Source organism: Camellia sinensis, chromosome 3, assembly GCF_055761805.1.
Source record: "Camellia sinensis isolate YWXY chromosome 3, ASM5576180v1, whole genome shotgun sequence".
NCBI classification, from domain to species: Eukaryota; Viridiplantae; Streptophyta; class Magnoliopsida; order Ericales; family Theaceae; genus Camellia; species Camellia sinensis.
Window position 1 is genome coordinate 149337722 of NC_138963.1, and position 24765 is coordinate 149362486.

Consider the following 24765-nt stretch of genomic DNA (forward strand, 5'->3'; position numbering starts at 1 on the left):
GATAAACATGAGAGCATGGCAAAAGTTTATGGTCTGAAGTTACCTACCAAATGATGCCATAAGCATGCAAATAGCTCAAATATGACATGCTAGGGGGCCCGAAGTGCAAGGCTAGCAAAGCCAAATACACTATAGCTATACAAAGCGAGCCTCAATAGGCCAAGAACAACCAAAACAGTCCTAAAGCATGTCAAAATAATGATAAAACATGTATGGATTATAGCCAAAATAAGCTAGCATGACTGGCCAAAACATCAAGCATGTTAGACTAGTAAGCATGGATTACACTACAAGTGTATAAAGCATGCAAGAGGTGAGTCCACCAATCAAAATCAGAGTTATGACATGCCAAAATAACACCAAAAACATGCTTGAACTAAGCTAATTCAAACCACAAAAGCATGCTACTTTGTAAGGCTAACAAGGCCAACAAAGAGGATTTACACTACAAGTGCAATAAGCATGCAAAAGGTGACCAAGACAGCCAAAAACAGAGTTATGGCAGGTCTGATAAGTTACAAAAATGAGCCTAAACAAACCCATAAAGAAGTAAAAACACATGCTCATTTGGTTGGCCATCAACACTAGCAAGCAAGACAAGAGGAGAGGGGACCACCCTCTCCTATTTGGGCCCTCAAAACAACATTTCTACCACTGAAAATACACTGGATTTTAGTGGTTTTAAGGCTAAAAAGAAGTTGTTTCAAAAGCTTAGGAAGTTGGCTCAAAAGGCTTTACAAGCCAAAGAGCAAAGGGAGAGACAACTCCCTAGCACAAAATAGACCTAAACAATCATTTTTAGGACTGAAAAACAGAGATTTTCTCAGTTCAAAACCAAGCCGAAAACAGTTTACAAAGTTGGTAAAACAAGCATGCAAAGCAAAGGTTTAAAGGAACAAGAGCTTACCCTTGAAGCACCTTGAAGGACAACAGCAAAACTAGCCAAAATCTGAGCCAAAATCAGCCTTTTGGAGCTCTAAATGATCCTCAAAGGACCTCAGCCCAATGCTGGTTAAGTTTGGTTAAGGGTCTCTTTGCAAAAGTGTGGAGGATTCTAAGCTTAAGGCTCAAAACAAGAAGAGAATGAGCTTCTAGGGAGAGAGGCTCAGATTTTGCTCACAAAATCTTGTAGAGAGAGAAGAATTTTTTTAGAGAGAGAGTCCCACAATTGCCAACCCCTCAATATATGAGATATGGCTTAATATATAGCAAAATATCAAGCTTGGGTCGAAATACCTGATTTGGGACAGGTGGCACAAGTTGGAAACAGCTGGAAGAGAAATATCTGCCAATTCTGGGCTTTCTGGACATTTGTGGACGATCGGTGAACATTTGTGGCCGATAAGGTTCACTTTTGGCCGACCTATAGCTGCTGAGGTCCAATTGTGGCCGATGGAAAAAATTAGCCTTGGTCGCTGACTTGAAGCAAGCCTAATTCCTTCATCGGGACTCCTTTTCAGGTCATTTTTGAGCCTAAACTGTAGCCCCGGAAGTCTTCTTTCTAAATTTGGAAACCTCACCTCAATCATATCTCCCCCATCCGGACTCGACTTTAGGAGATTCTTGAGTGTAAATTGAAGCCCCGGAAGTATTATTTCCAATGGTGGTGGGCTTCATATCATAAATCCAAGCATACAAAAGGATAGGCCTAATTTAGCGAGGGTTGCTCGACTTTCTCTTAACGGTTCATGCCCATCTTCTTCCTCAACTAGGTTTCTTCCCTCTTCTCCTCTTTTCTTGAACTCCAAACCCCTAAACAAGGTGTTTTGAAAGATTTTTCAAAGATTTCATCTCTCTTTCATTCATTTCCACTTTGTCCTCGCTCGGTTTACCGAAAAGCGCAACATTTAACAAATGCGAGCGTTGGAACATCGTAGAATCATTTTTCAAAAATATTTTGAAAGAGAGGGTTATAAGGTCTAAAAATCATTCAAAATAGCTTTGGTCCAAAATGAGGTGTAAGGTTGGGATTTGACTCTCCTCTTGCCGAAGAAATCAAACTTTTGCTCTGCACATCTTTCACCACCAAGTAAACCATCAGTAGTGCCAAAGTCTGACGGTCGGTCAAAAATGGGGTGTCTACAATATGCTAGAGCTTGTTCATGAGGTACACCGACTATGCGCTGACATATAACCGCTCATCAACAGCCAAAATGTTTTGTACAACCCGGCCTCGGCTAGGGTAAATCCTGACAGGAACACATCCTCCGTGCCATGCTCGATTTCCAAAACCGATGTAGACACTTCTGGCGGCGGATGGATTGAAGAATTCCCGAAAACAATAGCCACCCTCTTCCCGTGGGCGTATTTCAACATCTGATGCAGGGTGGAAGAGACCGCATTCACCTGGTGTAGCCATGGCCGCCCTAGGAGTAGATTGAAGGTTATGGGAAAGTCCAAGACATGAAAGTCAATATCTTGTTGTCCTGGACCAACCTGAGTCCAAATCTGCACGGTCCCCATCACTTCTCTGTAGGTATTGTCGTAGGCCCTTATCACTTGGGCAGTTGGCACAAAATCTGTGGGCTTCAACCCGATTGCATATGCCGTCCTGGACGGGCACACATTGATAGCAGATCCTGTGTCGATAAGAACTATCGGTATCCATTTTTCTCTACATTTGACAGAGATGTAGAGAAGTTTGTTATGGTTTGCGCCCTCAGACGGCAGCTCCTTGTTAGTGAAGGTCAACGTCGGGGAAGCTCCGCTCGAAAAAAACCAATCCTACCAGCTGCTCAGGCGTGGTGTTGATTGAAAGTCTGGCCTTGTCCATTGCAGAAAGGATAGCTTGTCTGTGTACTGTTGAGGCCATAAGCAGTCCCCAGATGGAGATGTTTGCTTGTATCTTCTTAAGCTATTTCAGCACAGCCTCCTCCTCGAGCGGCTTATTTTTCTACTTCTCTGCCTCTTTGTCCTTTCTGGATGCCTCTGGTTGATCTAAGTGCGGGGGCTTGAAATACCGCCCGCTCCTAGTCATGTGGTCAACTTCGCCAACATACCAGGTTTCATCCGGCTGGCTTTGCCCCCAGTTTTCATCGGTGTGGGCAAGACATAGGTCGTCATCTTCCCATCACATGCCATCAGCGACTGATAGACATCTGTCCGGCTCCGTTACAACTATTCCTGTGCCCGCAACACCTTGCATTCCTATGCTCACAGGACGTTCGGTTTCTGTGCACACAGCACGTTCTGTCCCTGTAGGGGCTTTGACGTTTCTAGCCCTCTTAGAATCTTCGATCCTTTCCCACTCAAACTGCTTCAGTGCAGCCTGCTGTTCAGTATCTTCCATACCCAAACTGCCCGTATTCTGAGCAAAATTCTTAACACCGGTGCTCTCCAGCGATGCATTCTGATTCCCGGCCCTTCCGGCCACAGCTGATATCCCCGTCTCTGATGGACCCTGTTCTGGCTGAGGTTGCTCAACAACATCTGTCTTGTCACTGAGCCATCCTGTAGCTTCTGCTGACCCTCCCAGATCAAACCAGCTGACAGTCACATCCCCTGAGTCTTGTTCGTTGAAAAACTGAAGGTTTGCAATGTCTTCTTCCAGATTCGCTAGGTCATCTAGTCCTTGATTAGGTCCATCCTCCCATACTACACAAATCTCTGCCCCCATTAGCAATTCCACCCTTGGCTTAGGCTGACCTGCTGGTGTGATGTAACCACTTGGGTTATACATGAAGCTCACAGACCCTTCAGGCTCTGAATTCACATTCTCATCTGCCCCTACAGTCGACCCAATTCTATCTTCGATAGCCACCACCACCGTTTCAGGTTGGATTTGGGAGATGTCCAACATGCACAAGTCAGTGCTGTCAGGAATGAACACCTCCGACTTGGGTAGGTGGGTATGGGTGATATATATGCTAGGGTCATATGACACAACCCCAGTTTGGATCAAATTGATGCGTTTGGGAGGTGGAGCTTGGTTATGTGGTGGGAGAGGGTTGGTTGTGACATTCAGTTTCTCCGGAGGCACGATCACCCTGTTGTCGATGAGATCCTAAATTTTGTGACGCAATCGATAGCACTGGTCGGTGTCATGACCACACTATTGGTGAAAGGCGCAGTACTTCACCGGATTATGGGAGGGGGAAGTTTTTCTAGCAATGGTCGTGGCTCTAGGGGCTTCAAGTGCCCTTTCCTAATCAAAACCCCCAAAGCCTTGGACAAAGACATGTATAGTGAGGTGAAGGTTTTCTGGTCTTGGGGTGGAAACTTGGTTGTTTGTGAGCTACTTCCGGACGCACCGGTGAATGGTGTAGTTGCAAGGGTTGTTGGGGTGGTGGTGGTGACCATGCCCACGTCTGAAAGATCTGGCAGCTGTAGCACTGCTTGTGCCTGCATTCATATTGCGGTTGAATGCCTTTTTGGGTTGTTCTCTCTCATGATCAATGAGGCCCTATTTCATAGCGTCCTCGATCTGCACCCATATCTCATATAGATCTGCAAAGGTGGGGAGGGGGAGGACGATCATCTTCTGCATGAGCTTGGGCTGGAGGTTGCGCACAACTATCCGTATTTGGTCCTTGTCGACCAGCCTGATGGTCATCATCGAGGCCTTGGCCCTCCAGCGGGTCACAAAATCGGAGAACCTCTCCTTAGGCTCTTGCCTAGTTGTCTCGAGATCACGAGTTGTGACCTCGATCTGCGTATTGTAGGAGTATTGAGCTACAAAGGCCTCAGCCATCTCCTCATAGTTCCTCTTAACAGAGTCCTCCAGTTTTGCATACCAAATAGCCGCTACACTCGACAGGGTCCGGCCAAATAGAGAAAGCTTCTGCAATCTGGAGAGGCCCATCGGCCTTAGTATATCTGAGAATAGCTGCAAATGCACCATAAAATCTCCAGACCCGTCGAAACGGTCTATGTGCGGCATTTTAAACCGGTCCGGTAGAGTCACGGCAAAGTCGGTGTACCCATCCGCAATATCTGGAATGGATTTCACGCCCTGAGACTTCTTTAACAGCTTTTCTAGCTTGCTCACTTTTAGCGCTGTGGGATCCACCTCGAACTCAAACAATGTGTCCACTATATTGGTCGGTGCTTTGGATAGCTGGGGTAGGATTGGGGGCGGAGTTGGCCCCGTCAGAACATCCGTATGGTCCTGGACATTAGCGGTCTCCCCGAGTATTGGAACACTTGGTGGGGGAGGAGCTGGGTGCGAAGCAGATGCTCCGGCTTGCTGTGGTGGTTGTTGTTGCTGAAGTCTAGCAATCAACTCTGCTTGTTGGGCCATAACCTCGGCCTGACGTGCGGCAAATTCTGCTTGACGGGCAACATCCTACTGCATGGCTTTCATACTCTCCTGGAGCTGACGTATCATCTCCTCGATACCTGCCATATTGGGCTGGTCTATCTGAACAACCGATATATCTGTCCCTGTAGTAGAAACTGAGACCTCAGCCTGACTGTTCACTGGTAGGGTAGACCACTGATCTAGCGACCGCTGTACCGATACACTGCGCCTTTTTGACCTCTGTCTAGTAACCGGGGGTAAAGGAAGGAACATCACTTGTCCGTCTGTTAGATCCTCGGATCGCCAAAGCCTTCGACCTCTAACCCAGAGTGCTTGGGGAATATCTGTCTGGTTAGAAGTAATGGTGCTAAACTACCTTGCAAAAAGATAAATAAAGCATAATAAGGAAACAAATAACCAGAAAAACGGACAACATAACAGCTTAAATAAAGACAACACACAGTTGGCAAACTCAAGCTGAAAGAACTATTCTCAACCACTGATCACTATTCCCAAACCACTGCCCCAAATCTGAATCTGATACTCGTAGGTAAAACTAATTCCCAAAATACTGATGCCCGCAGGCCTGTTACCTAGACTTGCAAACTGATACGTGCATTCTTGTGGAGGCCAACTCTAAAAGCACATAACAAGCAAGTGAGAGCCAAAACACCCCTATGGAGGGGTAGGGTTTCCCTGTCCTATTGTCAGGGGCTAGGGTTTCACTACGCACGCAGCGGTTTCAAACAACCTATAATCGGGTAAGAAACCTGTCCTAGTTTGGAATGGTCACTACAGTTTCCGATATGCACTAGGTCGAATGGTAAAAAAGGGCGCCCGGTAAAAACCGGGGTTTGTGTTCCCGTTGTGGCAGAGCCTGCAACCGGTCAGCCTTATGGCACGCTTCTCAAAGCAAGCCTCTAGCAAATCATTTAGGAATAGCATACGGCAAACACGGTGTCCTAGGCGCACCAATGCAAATGCAATGCAAAGAGACACATAAGTGTATTCAAAACAAGATATCATGAGTTTGAGTCAAGTTCTTTAAACCCCCAGCAGAGTCGCCAGGAACTGTAGACGTGCCCGAACGTCCCGGCTCCACGCCCCGAATGGCGCAAAATCCGTTTTGTTCTTTAAGCTACTACAGTTCGGACACAATGTCACGGTTCTGAATCTAATCTCGCAAAGTGCAATGCAAGACCGATAAATAACCAAAGAGTCCAAATCCGGCAAATCATTTTGGAAAACTGATTTTAATAAAGAAGTGCCAAACATGGACTGCTTTACCAGATAAAGAGTTGCCACCTAAATATTTTATTTTGGGAAAATTTAAGAAACTCTGACTCGTGCCTAAGGCCACGTGTCCGTCATCACCAACCTCGGCTCGGGAACTTGGGTACGAGAGGGGAAGGTCATGCAATGAGCACCCCCGCTCGCCCGATCAAAGATCGGCCTTTACTAACATGATATTTTGTTTTTGAAAACACATGTGTTCTTATTCCGTTATTTAGCTAGAATTACTATGTGATGCGCACAACATACAAGTATAGACTAGATCGCCTAAGTTGGAACAAAACATCCCATGTTTTTTTGTTTGAAAATGGTTTGAAGGTGCTACTCGCAAGTAGGCTAAGACGTGGATTTGCCACCCTCAAGTGGGCTTAGAAAACATGATTTTGCCACTCTCAAGTGGGCTTAAAACTCGCATTTCAATGAATTGTTCCAATTCAAGCAATCCAATCTTCACCCACAGGCATTCAGGCAGTTATATCAGTTAAGTAGTTAGCCTCATGGAAAGCATGCTGTCATGGCAACACTCACACTCATGCAAAGATGCTAAAACGTAAAAGCTTACCTAGTACTCTGAGCCAAAACAACAACTAGTTAGTAATCAATGCATGATCCTAGTTTATGTTAAGATGGCTAATACAACAAATTCAAAATGCAACTAAGATAGGCTCGGCTATTCTAAGATGGCATATGAGATGCAACTTGATAACATGCTGTTGAACACGTATTCAAGTACATGTATTGAAATACAATGCAGTTTGTATGATGCGCCGAGCCTAGTGCATGCAGTACGAATGAATGGATGCATACATGCAAGCATAATGATGCTAATCAAAACATGACCTAGAACTAACCATCGTAAGCGGTTAAGTAAAAGAGAGAAAGACGTGGGGTTGGAAGACATTCACACACTTACGCACACTTATTACAAAATTCGCCCTCTCGACGGAGGGTCCGAATAAATCAACTAGCTAGTTACGCTACACTACACTAATTAATTATTACAAAACCTTAACTAATTAATCAAATTAATTAAGTTACAAAACCAACTAAGTAAGGAAGGAAAGAAGCTGAATTGAGCTGCCATAGCTCTGCCTCAGAATGATGAATGATGCATGCTCAATCGCCTCGTTCGGAAATCCATTGCCATGCCTCATGTTGCCTCTGTTTGCACTGTTTTAGACTTCTGAAAATTGTACAAATCTCCAAAACACTTCTAATCCACCTCACGGACATGCTGAAAGGCCATCGGCCAAATGGTATGGTCATCGGCCAAGAGATAAGGGTCATTGACCACTTTTGAGTCCATAGGCCAAATATTGATAGCCGACCGGCACACTAGATAGCCGATCGGCCATCTCTTCCTGGAAACTGCTCTTTTTGCTGCAGCAGAGTACAAACAGAGGCATAGCAATACATTTGCAAGAAAATGTTGTGAAACTACACCCCCTTATCATGTTTGAAGCTCAAATGAGTGTAGTGCTCGACTCTCGAGCCATCGATTATGCATTTCGATGCATGATGGCCAAAAGAGGTCGAGTCGCACAATTCAATGTGAATGAAATGCAAAAAAACACGTAAGGGACCTTAACCTCTATCATGTTTGATCAAGAGGCAAGACATGCACACACAATGCAATGCAACAAGCATGCAAAACATAATGCAACCCAAATATGCAAGCATGATGCAATGTAACAACATTTGATCCACATGCAAATTGGACTTAAACTAAAATGGACAGACCTCAATCATGCCCAAATCAGTGGCCAAAATGATGAAATGATGACATGAAATGCAAGACAAGCATGCATGCCAATTGGCCCAAGAATTAAGGCATAAAGAGGACAACTCCCAAGAGCACTTAAAGAGTGAAAAGCATGCAAATGTGACAACATTACATACTCTGAAATGATGTCAGGAATGATGCCAAATCACACACATGACATAAGCATAGCATGCATGAGGCTCAAAGCTTAAGGCTAGCAAAGGGATTTACACCATGGCCATACAAAGTAAGCCCCAAAGGGCCGAGGGCAACCAAAATAGTCCCGAGGCAGGTCAAGACAAGACCAAAAACATGCTTGAACTTAGCCCACACAAGCTAGAACAAAAGACCAAAAGCATGAGGCATGCAAGGCTAACAAGAGGTATTACACTACACCTATCAAAACCAAACATGGCATGACTTAACCAATAAAAATAAGAGTTATGGCATGTCAAAATAAGCCCAAAAACCCATTGAGATGGCATCCCAAAGGCCTAAGCATAGAGGCATGCACAATGACCCACTCTTAAGGCATAAAACACCAACTCTTCAAAGCATTGAAAGAATGACAAAGGCATGTGTATGACCACGAAACATGCACTGAAATATCATTTCAAATGATGCCAAATCATGAGAATAGTCTAAGCAATGCATGCTAGTGGACTTGATACACAAAGCTAACAAGCTAGATTGAACCATGGCTATACAAAACAATGCATGCATGACTAAAACAATATCAAACAGAGCTCAAGCATGGTAAAACATGAGGGAAAGCTTCTTTGAGTTGAGCCAAAACATGCAAGAATGATGGTCCCAACACATGATGCATGTTATGCTAGCATGCAAGATTGCTCTACAAGTATGTGAAGCATGCAAGATGCTATCAAACCAACTTAAAAAAGAGTTAAAGCATGCTAAAATAACACCAAAAAGTTGCTGAAATGGAACCAAAACATGCTAAGCAAACATGCTGCTATTATGAGCCATTTATACTAGCATATAAGACACAAGGAGAGGGGATGACCCTCTCCTATTTGGGACTTCAAAACCACCATTCCACCACTGAAAATCCTCTGGATTTCAGTGGTGAGAAGGCCAAAACAAGGTGGTCCCAATAGCTTAAAAGGATGGTTCAAAACAAGGTCAAACAAGGCCTAAGAGGGGGTAGACTACCCCCAACACAAAAGTGACCTTAAAGAAACATCACAAACATGAAAAATCAGAACTTTTTACAGTAGAAAGTTAAGCTTAAATCAGCATGCAAATAGGTCTAAAAGTTTAAGCCAAAACAAGGAATTAAAAGGTTAGTTTCTTATCCTTGAAGAACACCTTCAAGAACACAACTCCAGCAGCTTTTCTGAGTTCAAACCAACCCAAAAACACTAAAACCAACTCCTCAGTACCTTAGCAACAAAAGGATTGTGTTCTAGTAGGTGTTTGTGTGCAATAGTATGAAGAAATCACACTTTTGAGAACAAACAAGGGTAAATGAAGAGAGAGAGGTAGAATATTGAGAGAAGGTGATATATGTTTTGTATATCAACTTTTCAGAACCTCTGGAAAGGGAGAGGGGTCTCCCTTCTTATAGAAAATCAATTCTCAAGCTTGTTGAACAAGCTTGAGTCTTGATGCAATCCCTCCATACACGTGTATGGAGGATGAGAATTGTGCTCACCAGCTGTCACAGTTGGCACAAAAATATCTGCAAAAGCAGATGGAAAGGTCTCGGCCATAACATATGGCCGATCGACCAAAAAGAGTGCCGATCGCCCACCACTTGTGGCTGATGGCAAGAAAACAAGGCCGATGGCACAAGGACTTAGCCGATGGGTTGTAGTGATGGCCAACAGGACACCCTCTTCCCTCAGAAGCAAAAACCACAAGTCCTTGGTCCACAGCCAAGCACAGAACAAACAAGTTGAAAGATCTTAAGGCAAGGCGCGCGACCGAGACCTTCGGGAACTCAAAACAAACACGAGCATAGATGATCATCGAGTGTTTAAACGATGATGTCCAAGTCTTATGGACGGTCAAAAATGGGGTGTCTACAGTTGTTTAATAAACACATGTGTTCTTATTTCAGTTATTTAGCTAACCTTACTATGTGACGCACACATGCAAGTATAGACTAAAATCGTAAGACTTGTAACAAATTCAACTCATGTTTTCTTTCGAAAATGGTTTGAATTTGCCACCCTCCAGTGGGCTTAAAACATGATTTGCCACTTCGTAAAGTGGGCGTAAAACTCACAATCATCGAATTGTTCCAATTCAAACAACCAAGCCTTCATCCACAGGCATTCATGCAGTTTAGCAAGTAAGCACATAGCCTCATGGCAAGCATGCGAAACATGGCATCACTCGCACTCATGCAAGTATGCTAAAGCGTAAAAGCTTACCGAGTACTCCAAGCCAAAACAAAAGCTAGTTAGAAACAATGCATGATCCTAACTATGCCAGATGCCTAATACAACACATGCAATAATGCAACTAAATAGGCTTGGCTACCTAATCATGGTATTTGCAACACTTTGATAGCATGCTTTGAAAACACGTATTCAAAGAAGTGTATTGAAATAACGATGCAATTTGAATGATGCACTGAGCCTCGGTGCATGCAAGAAAAATGAATGATGCAAACATACAAGCATAAGGTATGCTAATTGAAACATGTCCCTAATCTAACCATCGAAAGTGGATAAATAAAATGGAGAAAGAAGTGGGGCTGGAAGACATGCACACACACACACACGCTTATTACAACATTACGCCCTTGCGAAGGAGGGTCCAAATGAATAAGCTAAGCTAGCTATGCTAATTAAGTTAACTATTACAAAATGAATTAATTAACTATTCTAGTTAACTAATTATTACAACACAATTGAATAACTAGCCATGCTAAGCTAATTAAAATATTACAAAATGAATTGAATAATTAGCTACGCTAACTAACTAGTAAAGCGATTTAAACGGCCTCGAGGGACGAGGGATGCATGCATGCTCGGTTGCTTCACCCGAAAATGCCCTTGCCTTGCCATCGGATGCCTTTGTTTGCACTCATTTTATCTCTGAAAATTGCACCAACTTCCAGATTGCCTCTGCTCTAACACAGGAACACACTTGCACAAAAAAAATCACTGGTGACTGGTCGACCACAAAAAGTGGGTTTCGACCACCTTAACTGGCCGGTGGGCTAGTTTAAGTGGCCGGTCGGCTACTTCAAGTGGCCGGTCGACCACCCCCATTTCTGGACTTCTACTTTTGCTGCAACAAAGAGCAACAGAGGCAAAACAAAGTGCGGTGATGTGGTTTGGAAATACTCTTGGATCTTGAAGGACATTCCTGATCCTCTGATTGCCACCTAAAAAGGGCTTAACACTTCGATCGGGGGTGCCGGAATTAGCACTCTGACGGGCAAGTCAGTATATGTCTCACATTTCTTTTTTATGTCTTAAGTTTCTTGGGGCTATATCTCACATACCTTTCATTGGCTGATGTTCCTCTATTTATATCTTCTTTTGGGCCCCAGGGTCGGGCCCACTCTTAATCGTTTGTACGTTTATTTATTCGGCCCTTGTTCAACTGGTTCTACGGCTGATTAGTTTATTCGACTTTGAGATCGTCCAGGACGGTGCCGAATACAGTATTTATCATGATTATCCTCTGACCCGTTATTCGGTTTTCTTGCACGTACATCAAAATTATTCGGTTCCCACAATTGCGCTCCAAACATCCGATTAACACCAGTTAGACGGCATGTTTGGTTTGGAATGACGTGTTTGCTTTCAAACTTGAAAAGTCAAAGAAAAAACGGCGGTTAGCCTCATTTCAACGTGTGTCAGTACACACTTTTTAGGCATTATTAAATCTTCCCGCCTCTTCATACGCTTCCTTCATTTAATGCGATTTGAAACTATGTTGTCCCTTCGAATGTATATTTTTTGAATACTCAAAGCTTCTGGTCTGCCTTTCAGTATACCTCCTCCATTTCACGACCTCTGCAACTTCCTTCCATTTCTTATTGTCTCCTCTGCTTCTTGTAAGTTCTCTTCTCCTTTATTTCGAATCCCATTTCCTTGTTTGTTTTTTTTTTTTATTTTAGCATACTTCTTAGATTGCCTAGGATGGCAAAATATTTGAAAGACCTCCTTTCTTTGGATCGAATTCCTGGCTTTTGACGCCATTTTTCCATCCCCGACGATGTCCATCTGTCACTCGTGGCAGACAACACCCTTGATATGAAGAGGACTGATAAAAGTATAATCATTTTTCCTCTCCTATCAATTGCTGAGGGCGGAGTCCGTTTCCCCCTTCACCCATTTCTTAGGGTCGTGCTTCACCATTGGGGTCTAATCCCTTCTCAACCTAATGTAAATTTTTTCCGAATCATAATGGGGATTATAGAGTCAAACTGACACCTTAGGATCAATCTTGGCATACCTACTATTCGGCATTGTTATGCCTTGGCCAAATCTTCTGGCCGGCAGGGGCGCTATTTTCTCAGGGCCAAGGACACCGACCATCACTTGGTGACTATGCTTGCCAGCTTTGGCAAGCGAGTTGATGATGTCATAGTCGTTGTCTGAGGTAACTGGGAATTCGGCGAAGGCAAAGATCGCCTAGATCCTGTACCTAGACGGAAGGGCGAACTAGGTGGCCGTATAGTTCCTTACGTTTATTTACTTTATATTTACTCGGCTTTCTTTCCACGTACTTATCATTTTATTTGTGCAGGCAACGATTTGAAGAAAGTTCTAGTTTCGGTTGACGACGTTGTGCTTGCTGAAATGAAAACCGCAATCCAATTCTTTGGTCGTCCAAACCTCCAGAAGCAAGGGAGGGTGGCCTGTATACTTTTGAGGTACGAGCCGACTTACACAACATTTTCGGCAATGGACAACATTCCGATTCTGCAGGGCGAAGAGCAGCTTATGACCCTTATCTTTGCCCGCTTCAAAAGCCTTAGGCAGATTGGTTTAGAAGCTTTTGATTCGGAGGAAGCCAAAAAACCAGTAGTCGAGGGAGTCACCGAATATCCGAGTCAGTCCACTTTGGAAGCCGAAAAGGTTGACGAGGCTCTAAACTTGGCTCTTGCCGGGATGCTTCTTCCCCCTCTGCTTGGCACAACCCATTGAGATAGAGCAGATAGTCGAACAGTTTCAGGAGGCCGAGCAGAGGGGGAAGAAGCATCCCGGCAAGAGCGAAGTCGGCCCTGAGGAAAGCCCTACCAATAAACAGCCGCGCATAGAGGAATCAGACTCGGTTGTGCCATTCGTTGTTCAACCAAGGATAAAAAATGTACCGATTTCCTCTAATGCGTCAGCTCTGAAAAATCTGGCTGTGGCATTGAGCATGGCTTCCTCAATTTCCCTGCTGGCTAACAGGGGGACTTTTCAGGCAGAGCCAGATTTGCTGGCAATAGCATTAGCCGCTTAGTCGGCCATATTGGTACATGACTTGTCCCTTATCTGCCGTTTTCTGCCTATATTTTTATTTTCGTTCTAATTTCTTATTTTGCAGACGGCGGGAAGGATAGCCAAGATCGGTCGTAATCAACACGATGCCATTGAACAGATTGGCTTTCTGAAAGCAAAAATTGAAAGTGATAAGAGCAAGGCTGCGGAGGCCTCTCAAAGAGCCGAGTACGAGGCGGTGAAAGCGGCGGAGGAAAGTGCAAGGGCCGACGCCGAGTCAACAAAGGCAAAAAGTTTCGACCAGCTCAGGCTGGTCGCCGAAGAGAGGGAAAACACGAGCGAAGACGTGCTCAAGTTAGCCCAGGAGGTGATTGCGAAATTGGAAGCCAATTTGGAAGAGTCTAAGAAGGTGAAGGAAGTAGCCGACTCGGAGATTTCCAAAGCGTTCCAAGCTGGGAAGGACGTCACCCTGGACGACTACGTGGAAGAAGTGCCCAAGTTCAAGAATCAGGGCTTCAAACACGGCTGGCTCAAAGCCCTCACTGCTGCTAATGTGACATTGACCTAGCCAATCCCATACGAGCAGGTGGACATTGGGTCGCTTGAGTCTGACCCTGAAGATTGATTAGGGTGATAACTTGATTTTTGTTAAGAATCTTCCGTGTATAGTTTTTGTAGATTTTTGTTTATTTACTTCGGTTAGAAGTTAAATGTAAGGTAATTTTCATGTGTAAAATAACTATATCTGTACTCAATTTATTAATGAAAATTTCCTTTGTTTTTCTGTTTGTTACATGTGTAATCACAGAATGGGATTGTTAAAACAATTTAATAAGATAAATCGACAGGCAAATGACTAGGTGGTTTTACAAGTAGGCCAAATTAGTTAATTGAAGGACCGAGGTTAGGCCGAATAGATCAATCAATCTACCCTTGCCCCAGCGGATTAGTGAACGTGGCCGCCGAATATCGGCAGTTCATGAATTAGTTGGGGCAAATTGTCGTTTCGGCATAAATTACTGATACTAGGCTGAATGGATCAATCAATCTGCCCTTGCCCTAGCAGACTAGTGAACGTGGTCGCCAAATATCGGCAGTTCATGAAGTGGTTGGGGCAGGTTGTCGCTTCGGCACAAATTATTGAATAACGGCGGTTCATGAATTGGTTGGGGCAGATTGTCGTTTCGGCACAAATTATTGGTACTAGGCTGAATAGATCAATCAATCTACCCTTTCCCCAGCGGATTAGTGAACGTGGCCGCCGAATATCGGCAGTTCATGAATTAGTTGGGGCAGATTCTTGTTTCGGCACAAATTACTGATACTAGGCCGAATAGATCAATCAATCAGCCCTTGCCCCAGCAGATTAGTGAACGTGGCCGTCGAATATCGGCAGTTCATGACGCAGAACTTTGAAGAGATCGCTTTGGAAACGGTGCACCCGTGACTAATAAAAGGGGTGGTTGCTTCGTGCGTGCAGATTCCATTAGTGTGTCCAAACTCAACTCAACCCAGTGCGTCAAACGAGGTTGGAATAGTGTGAATGTCAAGTAGACTATTCTTCAACAGTAGATGGGAAGGTAGGACACTGGCCGAGCTGGACTCAACGATGAATCGTGGTGGCGAACCTTCACGAATCGGAAGTAGGACGTCTGGGGAGCGCGAGAGGGGTCACTCTCTACGTCGTCGAAGCAGGTCACCTAAGAAGGAGAAGTGGCAACGGGGGAACTCCTCTTATTCGCGAAGTGAGGCCAGTGGGCCACCGCGCCCGTTGAGTTTTTCAGTCTTTATTGGGAACAAATCGATGACGGAGGTAGAGTCGATCATCTAAGATCCACACGTGGCAGTTGAATTTGCACGACAGATTTTTCCGCTAGAAATCCAGCAATTGATGATCGGTCGACTTGATTTTGAAGTGTTTCGGGAGGGCGTTCATGGAACGGTGAAAGGGCTATACACTGCCAATGAAATCGGCATGCGACTATGTGTCGCGCGACGGGAGATAGAGCAAAAAGATGAATGCATTAGAAACTTAGAAGCTTGCGCGAAGAAAGTCGAACGTGAATTAAGAAGAGCCAACACTGTGAGACTTTGTCGGCAGGCCAAGCTAACCCGATTGTGGAGGAAAGGGTGACCCAACGGGTTATAAGTCATGTGATTGCCGATCGAGAAATGGCAAACATGTTTGCGGTAGAGGCTGTAAAGACCAGGGCCTACGAACAAGGCTTCAGAAGACTTATGCTTGTTCGTGCCAATCGTGATTTACACAAAGGGTGCTCCGAATTCGGAGGCTTATTCGGCTATGGGCCAATCGTGATTTCCACGAAGGGTGCTCCGAATTCGGAGGCTTATTCGGCCCAATCGTGTTTTCCACGAAGGGTGCTCCGAATTTGAAGGCTTTGTGTGTTGGCCAATCGTGATTTCCACGAAGGGCGCTATGAATTCAGAGGCTTTTTGTGTTGGCCAATCGTGATTTCCATGAAGGGTGCTCCGAATCCGGAGGCTTATTCGGCCTAACTGTGTTTTCCATGAAGGGTGCTCCAAATTCGGAGGCTTTTTGTGTTGGCCAATCGTGATTTCCACGAAGGGCACTCCGAATTTGGAGGCTTATTCGGCCCAACCGTGTTTTCCATGATGGACACTCCGAATTCGGAGGCTTTTTGTGTTGTCCAATTGCGATTTCCACGAAAGGCGCTCCGAATTCGGAGGCTTTTTCACACAACCAGAGCTCACTGGGCAATAGAACATTATATTAGAAAAAAGAAAGATATACACGGCGTAAAATCAAAACAAGTTGTTGTGCCGTACAAGTTAATGATAAAATTTGCGCAAGTGTGTGGAATTCCACGGGCGCGATAAGCTTCTTCCATCCATGTCTTCGAGCCGATATGCCTTTGTCCCTGCAATTGAATCAATCTGATAGGGGCCGTCCCAGTTGGGACCCAATTTCCCGTCAGCCGGATTTCTAGCAGCGGGGAGCACTTTCTTGAGGACCAATTCTCCTGGTGTATAACGGCGCAGCTGAACACGTTGATTATATGACTTAGCGAGCTGTTGGTAGTACCGTGCTATGGATGCAAGGGCACGATTTCGGCATTCTTCAATCAGAGTCAAGTCCAAGGCCAACATCATGTCATTTCGGTCTATATCAAAAACTTTCGATTTCAAGGTTGGGAGGCCGATCTCCAGGGGGATGATTGCCAGGGTTCCGAAACATAGAGAAAACGACGTTTTCCCAGTGGATCGCCTCAGAGTAGTGTGATGAGCCCACAACACACTGGGCAACTCTTCGACCTATCTGTCTTTAGCTTTCTCCAGCATTTTCTTGATGCCGTCCAAAATAACCTTGTTGGTGGCCTCCGCTTGACCATTGCTCTGGGGGTAAGCCAGCGAGAAAAAGTAGGGCCGGATACCATAGGTGTCACCTAATTCTCGATACACGCCACAATCAAATTGGGTACTGTTTTCAGAAACAAGTGCTCGTGGTTTGCCGAATCTTGTTATGATGTTTTTCCATACAAAATGCTTGACGTCGGAATCTCGAATATGTGTTAGTGCCTCCGCTTCGATCCATTTTGTGAAATAATCCGTCGTAACAATTAAGAATCGCCTGTTGCCCGGGGCCCGTGGTAACGGTCCAACGATATCAAGGCCCCATTGAGTGAACGACCAAGGGCTAGTGACCACATTTCTTGCCATAACACTTGGCGTCAGTTCGCATGGTCAACCAATAGTACCCCTACGATATGGTGCGGTGAGCCAGAGAACGTCCGCCTGAATGGGCACCACAACTGCCTTAATGTATTTTGGACAAAAATTTCTCATCTTTATCTGGGTGAACACACTCTAAGTATGGCCTGAAGAAAGATTTTTTTGTAAAGCTTTCCATGCGGATCCAAATAGTATCGGAGGGCTTTGTTTCGGAGTTTGTGTGCTTCTTTCTTATCCATCGAGAGTTGTTATGAAGATAGGAATGTGGCGATAGGGTCCATCCAACTCGGTCCTGGTTCGATAACGTCGACCTGAACTGGTTCTGAAGAGGCAATACTCGGATCGGGGACAAACCCTACTTCAATTGTCCGCTTAATTTCTTAGCTGATAGCAAAGGCCAGGCAAGCCAGGGCGTTTGCATGCGTGGTCTAATCCTAGGTTATTTGATTCAGTTTGTGGTGATCAAATTTCGCAAGCAAAGAATTCACCGTTTTCATATAGGCTGCCATGCGGTCATTTTTAGCTGCTTATTCCCCTTTCAACTGGTTGATTACTAGCTTTGAGTCATAGGAAACAAGCAGACGCCGCGCACCGAGGTGAAGTGCATTTCGCAAGCCGGTTAACAGTGCTTCATATTCGGCTTCATTGCTTGATGTGTCAAATCCCAATTTTACGGCCTGTTCGATTATTGCCCCTTCAAGGGTCATGATTACTATGCCAGCCCCACTACCACGCTGGTTGGATGGCCCATCACAATACATCTGTTGGACGTCGCCAACATACATTCTCCAGTCTGGCTTAGTTAGCACTTGATCAGACTTAAAGTCGGCTAGGGATCCTGTGAACTCAGCGACAAAGTCGGCAAGCACTTGCCGCTTGATGGAAGTTCTGGGTAGAAACTGTATATCATACTGGCCGAGTTCGAGAGCCCATTTTGAGACGCGCCCAGACGCTTCCGCGCTGCGGAGCACTGACCGAAGGGGATATTCCGTTGGCACCGTAATGGTATGCCCCTAAAAGTAATGCATCAGTTTTCTTGCAGCCATGACGAGAGTAAGGATAAGCTTTTGTAATGGAAGGTAACGTGTCTCGGCGTTGGCCATAGCTTTGCTCACATAGTAAAGTGGTCGCTGCTCCCCTAGTTCTTCCTTTAACAATACGGCACTAACCGCCCAGTCGGATATTGCCAGATACAAAATGAGTGGATCGCCGACTGTAGGTGTTGCCAGGAGTGGTATTGATCGGAGATAAGATTTCAGGCTGTCCAAAGCGGCCTGGCACGTGGGAGTCCAATCAAATGCTCTACCTTGCCGAAGTGTGTGAAAGAATTGTCGGCAGCGATCTGTGGAACGGCTGATAAATCTGTTGAGCACGGCGGCCATCCCCATTAGCTTCTGAACCTCTTTGATTGACCGAGGGGATCCAAGCTCTAGAATTGTTGTGATCTACTTTGGATTGGCTTCGATTTCGCGGCGGTTAACGATGTAGCCAAGGAATTTGCCGAAGTCGATGCCGAATGCACACTTAGAAGCGTTCAACTTCATTTTGTACTTTCGAAGAATGCTGAATGTTTCTGACAAATCGGCTAGATAGGATTGCTTTTCATTGGATTCGACCACCATATTGTCGATGTATACTTCCATCGTATGGCCGAGCTGTTCCTTGAACATGGAAGTCACTAGTCTTTGATAAGTTGCCCCCGTATTCTTCAGCCCAAAAGGCATGACCTTGTAGCAATAGGTTCCTCTTGGGGTGAGGAATGCAGTTTTTTCTTGATCCTCCGGATGCATGGCAATTTGATGATAGCCTATGTAGGCATCCAAGAAGCTCATGCATTGATGATGTACCATTGCATCTACGGGTTGGTCTATTCTGGGCAGGGGAAAATAGTCTTTGGGACAAGCTTTGTTCAAGTCCGTAAAATCCACACAGACGCGCCAAAAGCCATTCTTCTTCTTTACGACCACAGTATTGGACAACCATGTAGGATAAGTTACTTCGCGAACCGCCCTGGCGTCAAGTAACCTACCTACCTCTTCAACGATGGCCGAAGTATGTTCTGCAGCGGACCGCCGGCTTCTTTGTACAATTGGCTTACATTTCGGATCAACGGTCAAGCGGTGTTGGGCCACTAATGGATCTACTCCTAGCATCTCGTATGGGGACCATGCAAACACATCAATATTGCCAAGTAAGAAGGCTACCAATTCCTGCCTTTCGATGTTATCCAAGGAAGTGCCGATCATGAAGAACTTGTCAGGATTTCTGTCAATTTCGACCCGATGCAGGTCTTCGGTTGCTTTTTCACTTGGGATCCTCCCAATGTCTCCGAGACTCTCCGTATCTGGTACCTTAATTGAATGCATTTCCAGTTCCCTCGTTCTCTTTGTAGCTAGAAGATAGCATGCTTGCGCTGATTTCTGAGAGCCGCAAATTTGTTCGATACCGTACTCAGTCGGAAAAAAGAGCAGTTGGTGGTAGGTGCTTGGTATGGCTTGCATCGTATGTAACCAAGTTCTGCCCATGATCAGATTATACGACAAAGGGAGTTTAACAACCAGAAATTCTACATCTACTGATTTGGTTCCGGCCCATACAGGTAGTGTGATCTTACCTAAAGGGTACCCCGGGTTAGCATTGAAGCTGAATAATGGGTAATCAGTTGGAGACAGGTCTGAATCGGTAAAACTGAGTTTGACAAAAATTTTGTAATACATTATCTCTGAAGTGTTGCCTTGGTCAATGAGAATACACTCGATGGTGAATTTGTTTACACGTAGCTCGATGATGAGGGGATCAGTGTGGCGGTGGGTCACTCCAACCAAATCACTGTCATCGAAACTAATCCTCTTAGTGTCGTGTGGTCGTTTCGCTGGCTGTAGACCGCCCGAACTTCCTCCGCGGGTCCCCCTTTCGGAGAGGGCGGAGATTTGCGTTCATGCTACTATAGTTTGGACTCCTGTCATGGTTCTGAATCTAATCTCACAAAGTGCAATGTAAGACTGATAAATCACCAAAGAGTCCAAATCTGGCAAATCGTTTTGAAAAATTGATTTTAATCAAAAAGTGCCAAACATGGACTGCTTTGCCAAATTTTAGAGTCACCACCTAAATATTTTATTTTGGGAAATTTAGAAAACCCTGACTCGTGCCTAAGGCCACGTGTCCGTCATCACCAAAGTTGCTTTGGCTCGGGAACTTGGGTACAAGAGGGGAAGGTCCTGAAATGAGCAGATCAAAGGATCGACCTCTACTAAACATGATATGTTGTTTTGAAAACACATGTGTTCTTATTTTGATTATTTAGCTAACTTACTATGTGATGCGCACAGCATACAAGTATAGACTAGATCGCCTAAATTGGAACAAAACAATTCAATGTTTGTTTTCGAAAAATGGTTTGAATTTGCCACCCTCGAGTGGGCTTAGAAATGCGGATTTGCCACCAAATAAAGTGGGCTTAAAACATGATTTGCCACTCCAAGTGGGCTTAAAACTCACATTTTGATGAATTGTTCCAATTCAAGTAATGAAGCCTTGAACCACAGGCATACATGCAGTTTGGAATTTAAGCAAATAGCCTCATGGCAAGCATGCTGTCATGGCAACACTTACACTCATGCAAGTATGCTAAAGCGTAACACTCACAGTGTACTCCAAGCCAAAACAGAAAACTAGTTAGAAATCATGCATGATCCTAACTATGTTGAAAATGCCTACTGCAACATATGCAAAATGCAACTAAATAGGCTCGGCTATCTAAGATGGCATATGAATGCAACACTTGATAACATGCTTTGAAACACGTATTCAAGTAAGTATTGAAATACAATGCAGTTTGAATGATGCATCGAGCCCGGTGCATGCAAGACAAACGAATGATGCAAACATGCAAGCATAAGGTATGCTAATTGAAATATGCCTTGAACTAACCATCGAAAGCGGTTAAATAAAAGGGAGAAAGAAATGGGGTTGGAAGACATGCACACATGCACGCACGCACCCTTATTACAACAATATGCCCTCTCGACGGAGGGTCTGAATAAATAAGCTAACTAGCTACGCTAAGCTACTTATTACAAACCAACTAATTAACTAACTATTCTAGCTAATTAATTATTACAAACCGATTTGAATAACTAGCTATATTAAGCTAATTAGAATGTTACGAAGATGAATTAAGCTAAATTAATTACAACACGTGTAATTAACTACAACTAGCTAACAAAGCGATAAATGGCCTTGCGGGTGAGGGAGATATGCATGCTCGGTTGTGTCCTCCCGGAAATCCACCGCCTTGCCTCAAGATACCTTTGTTTGCACACTTTTGGATTTCTGAAAATTGTGCCAACTTCCAGATTGCTTCTGACCCATATCAGGAACATGCTGAAGGATGATCGGCCATGATTGGTGGTAATCGGCCAGTACTGGTGGCCGGTCGGCTGCTTTGGTAGCCGGTCGGCTGGCTTTGATGGCCGGTCGGCCACTGATTCCCTGAAGCCTTGATCCACAGGCATACGTGCAGTTTGGCATTTAAGCAAATAGCCTCATGGCAAGCATGCTGTCATGGAAACACTCACACTCATCCAAGTATGCTAAAGCATAACACTCACAGTATACTCCAAGCCAAAACAGAAAACTAGTTAGAAATCATGCATGATCCTAACTATGTTGAAAATGCCTACTGCAACATATGCAAAATGCAACTAAATAGGCTTGGCTATCTAAGATGGCATATGAATGCAACACTTGATAACATGCTTTGAAACACGTATTCAAGTAAGTATTGAAATACAACGCAGTTTGAATGATGCATCGAGCCCGGTGCATGCAAGACAAATGAATGATGCAAACATGCAAGCATAAGGTATGCTAATTGAAATATGCCCTGAACTAACCATCGAAAGCGGTTAAATAAAAGGGAGAAAGAAATGGGGTTGGAAGACATACACACACGCATGCACGCACCCTTATTACAACAATATGCCCTCTCGACGGAGGGTCTGAATAAATAAGCTAACTAGCTACGCTAAGCTACTTATTACAAACCAACTAATTAACTAACTATTCTAGCTAATTAATTATTACAAACCGATTTGAATAACTAGCTATATTAAGCTAATTAGAATGTTACAAAGATGAATTAAGCTAAATTAATTACAACACGTGTAATTAACTACAACTAGCTAACAAAGCGATAAATGGCCTTGCGGGTGAGGAAGATATGCATGCTCGGTTGCGTCCTCCCGGAAATCCACCGCCTTGCCTCAAGATACCTTTGTTTGCACACTTCTGGATTTTTGAAAATTGTGCCAACTTCCAGATTGCTTCTGACCCATCTCAGGAACATGCTGAAGGATGATCGGCCATGATTGGTGGTAATCGGCCAGTACTGGTGGCCGGTCGGCTGCTTTGGTGGCCGGTTGGCTGGCTTTGATGGCCGGTTGGCCACTGATTCCCTGAATTTTTCTTTTTGCTGCAACAGAGTACAAACAGAGGCATGTCGGTGTATTTGCAAGGAAATGTGTGTGCAACTACTCTCCTTATCATTTCTCAAGCTCAAAGGAGCGTAGTACTCCGCTCTCAAGCCACCAATCACGCATCTCAATGCATGATGGCCAAAGAGTCAAGCTTGTACAATGTTAGTGAATGCATAAACAAGACTCGAAGAGTCGTCACCCTATCATGCATGATCAAGGGTGATAACGACTAAGAAACGCAACACGTTTCATCACTTTGAGTATGAAACGTGCTACATTCCTTGTGTTTGGATTAACGTCCGATCCAAACACAATGCAATGCAAACAACATGCTTATCTTTCAATGCTAAAGTGGCATGCACAAGACTCTATCATGTAAGCAATGCATGCAAAACATGTTAAGGGGCCAAGAGTACTAAAGCAAGTGAAATACATTACACATGAGGCATGCACTATCAATCTCAAATGGTCAAACCAGCTATGGACATACCTAAGATACTCCAAAATAGTGGCCAAAACACATTAAAACTTAGGCATAAAAAACCAGAAATGCGTGCTCATTCATTTGCTCGCAAGCAAGGTACAAAGCTTAACTTTCAAGCACATTGAAAGAGTGATATATATGAGAGCATGACAGAGGTACAAGCACTAAAATCGTATGCCAAATGATGACATATCATGCAAACAACACAAGTATAGCATGTTAGGGTCCTTAGAACTCAAAGCTAGTCAAGGGCTTTACACAAGAGGCATGCAATACATAGCCTAAACAACCAAACCAACTCTGGACAGAGCTCAATCATGCCAAAACAAAGGTTAAACATACTGAAATGGTAGCCCAAAAGCTTAGACAAGCATGCATACGTATTGGAAGGCATAGGGCGCAACCCTCCAAAAGCATTGAAAGAGTGGAACATGTGAGAGTGTGACTACACTACATACATTGAAATCATGTATGAAATAAGGTTAAGACATGCAAACACTACAAGTAAAGCATGCAAAAGGCTTTGAAACTCAAAGCTAGTTAAGGCATTCACACCACAACCATGCACTACAAGTCTCACATGGACAAGACCACTCAAAACAGAGCTGAGGCATGCTAAAATAATGGAAAAAATATGCTGAGATAGAGCTAACACAAGCTAGGATGATAGGCATAAAGCATGAAGCATGTTAGGCCAACAAGTAGGATTACACTACAAGTATAAGATGCAAGCAACCAATGACCAAACCAACGAAAAATAGAGTTATGGAAGGTCCAAAAACTCACACAAAACATGCTTGAGCTCAGCTTAAAGAAAGGAGAAATACATGCTCATTTGGTAGGCCAACAAGACATGCAAGCAAGACAAAAGGAGAGGGGACCACCCTCTCTCATTTTGAACCTCAAAACCACCTTTCCATCACTGAAATTCCTTTGGAATTCAATGGTTAAAGGGCCAAAATGAGATGGTTCCAAAAGCTTTAAAGGATGGTCCAAAAGCTTAGCAAATAAGGCATATAAGGGGGTGAAACACGCCTAACTCTCACAAGGCCTCAAACAACCATTTTAACACCCAAAAACAGAGTTTTTTTTTTTGTAGTTGACAACTTGGCCAAAATGAGCATGCAAAGGTGGCCTAAACTAGTATACAATAAATAAGCTTAGAAGGGGAATAAGCTTACCCTCGAAGATAGCAGCAAGACGGCAACAATTCTGAGCCAAAACCAATTCTAAGACCTCAAATCAAGCTTTAAAGGACCTCAACCCCAAAGTGAAGGTGTTTGACTAGGTGTCTTAGTGCAAATGTGTGAAGAAAACACACTTTAAGGCTCAAAATAGCACAATATATAGAGAGAGAGTGTGTGAGAATTCTAGAGAGAGAG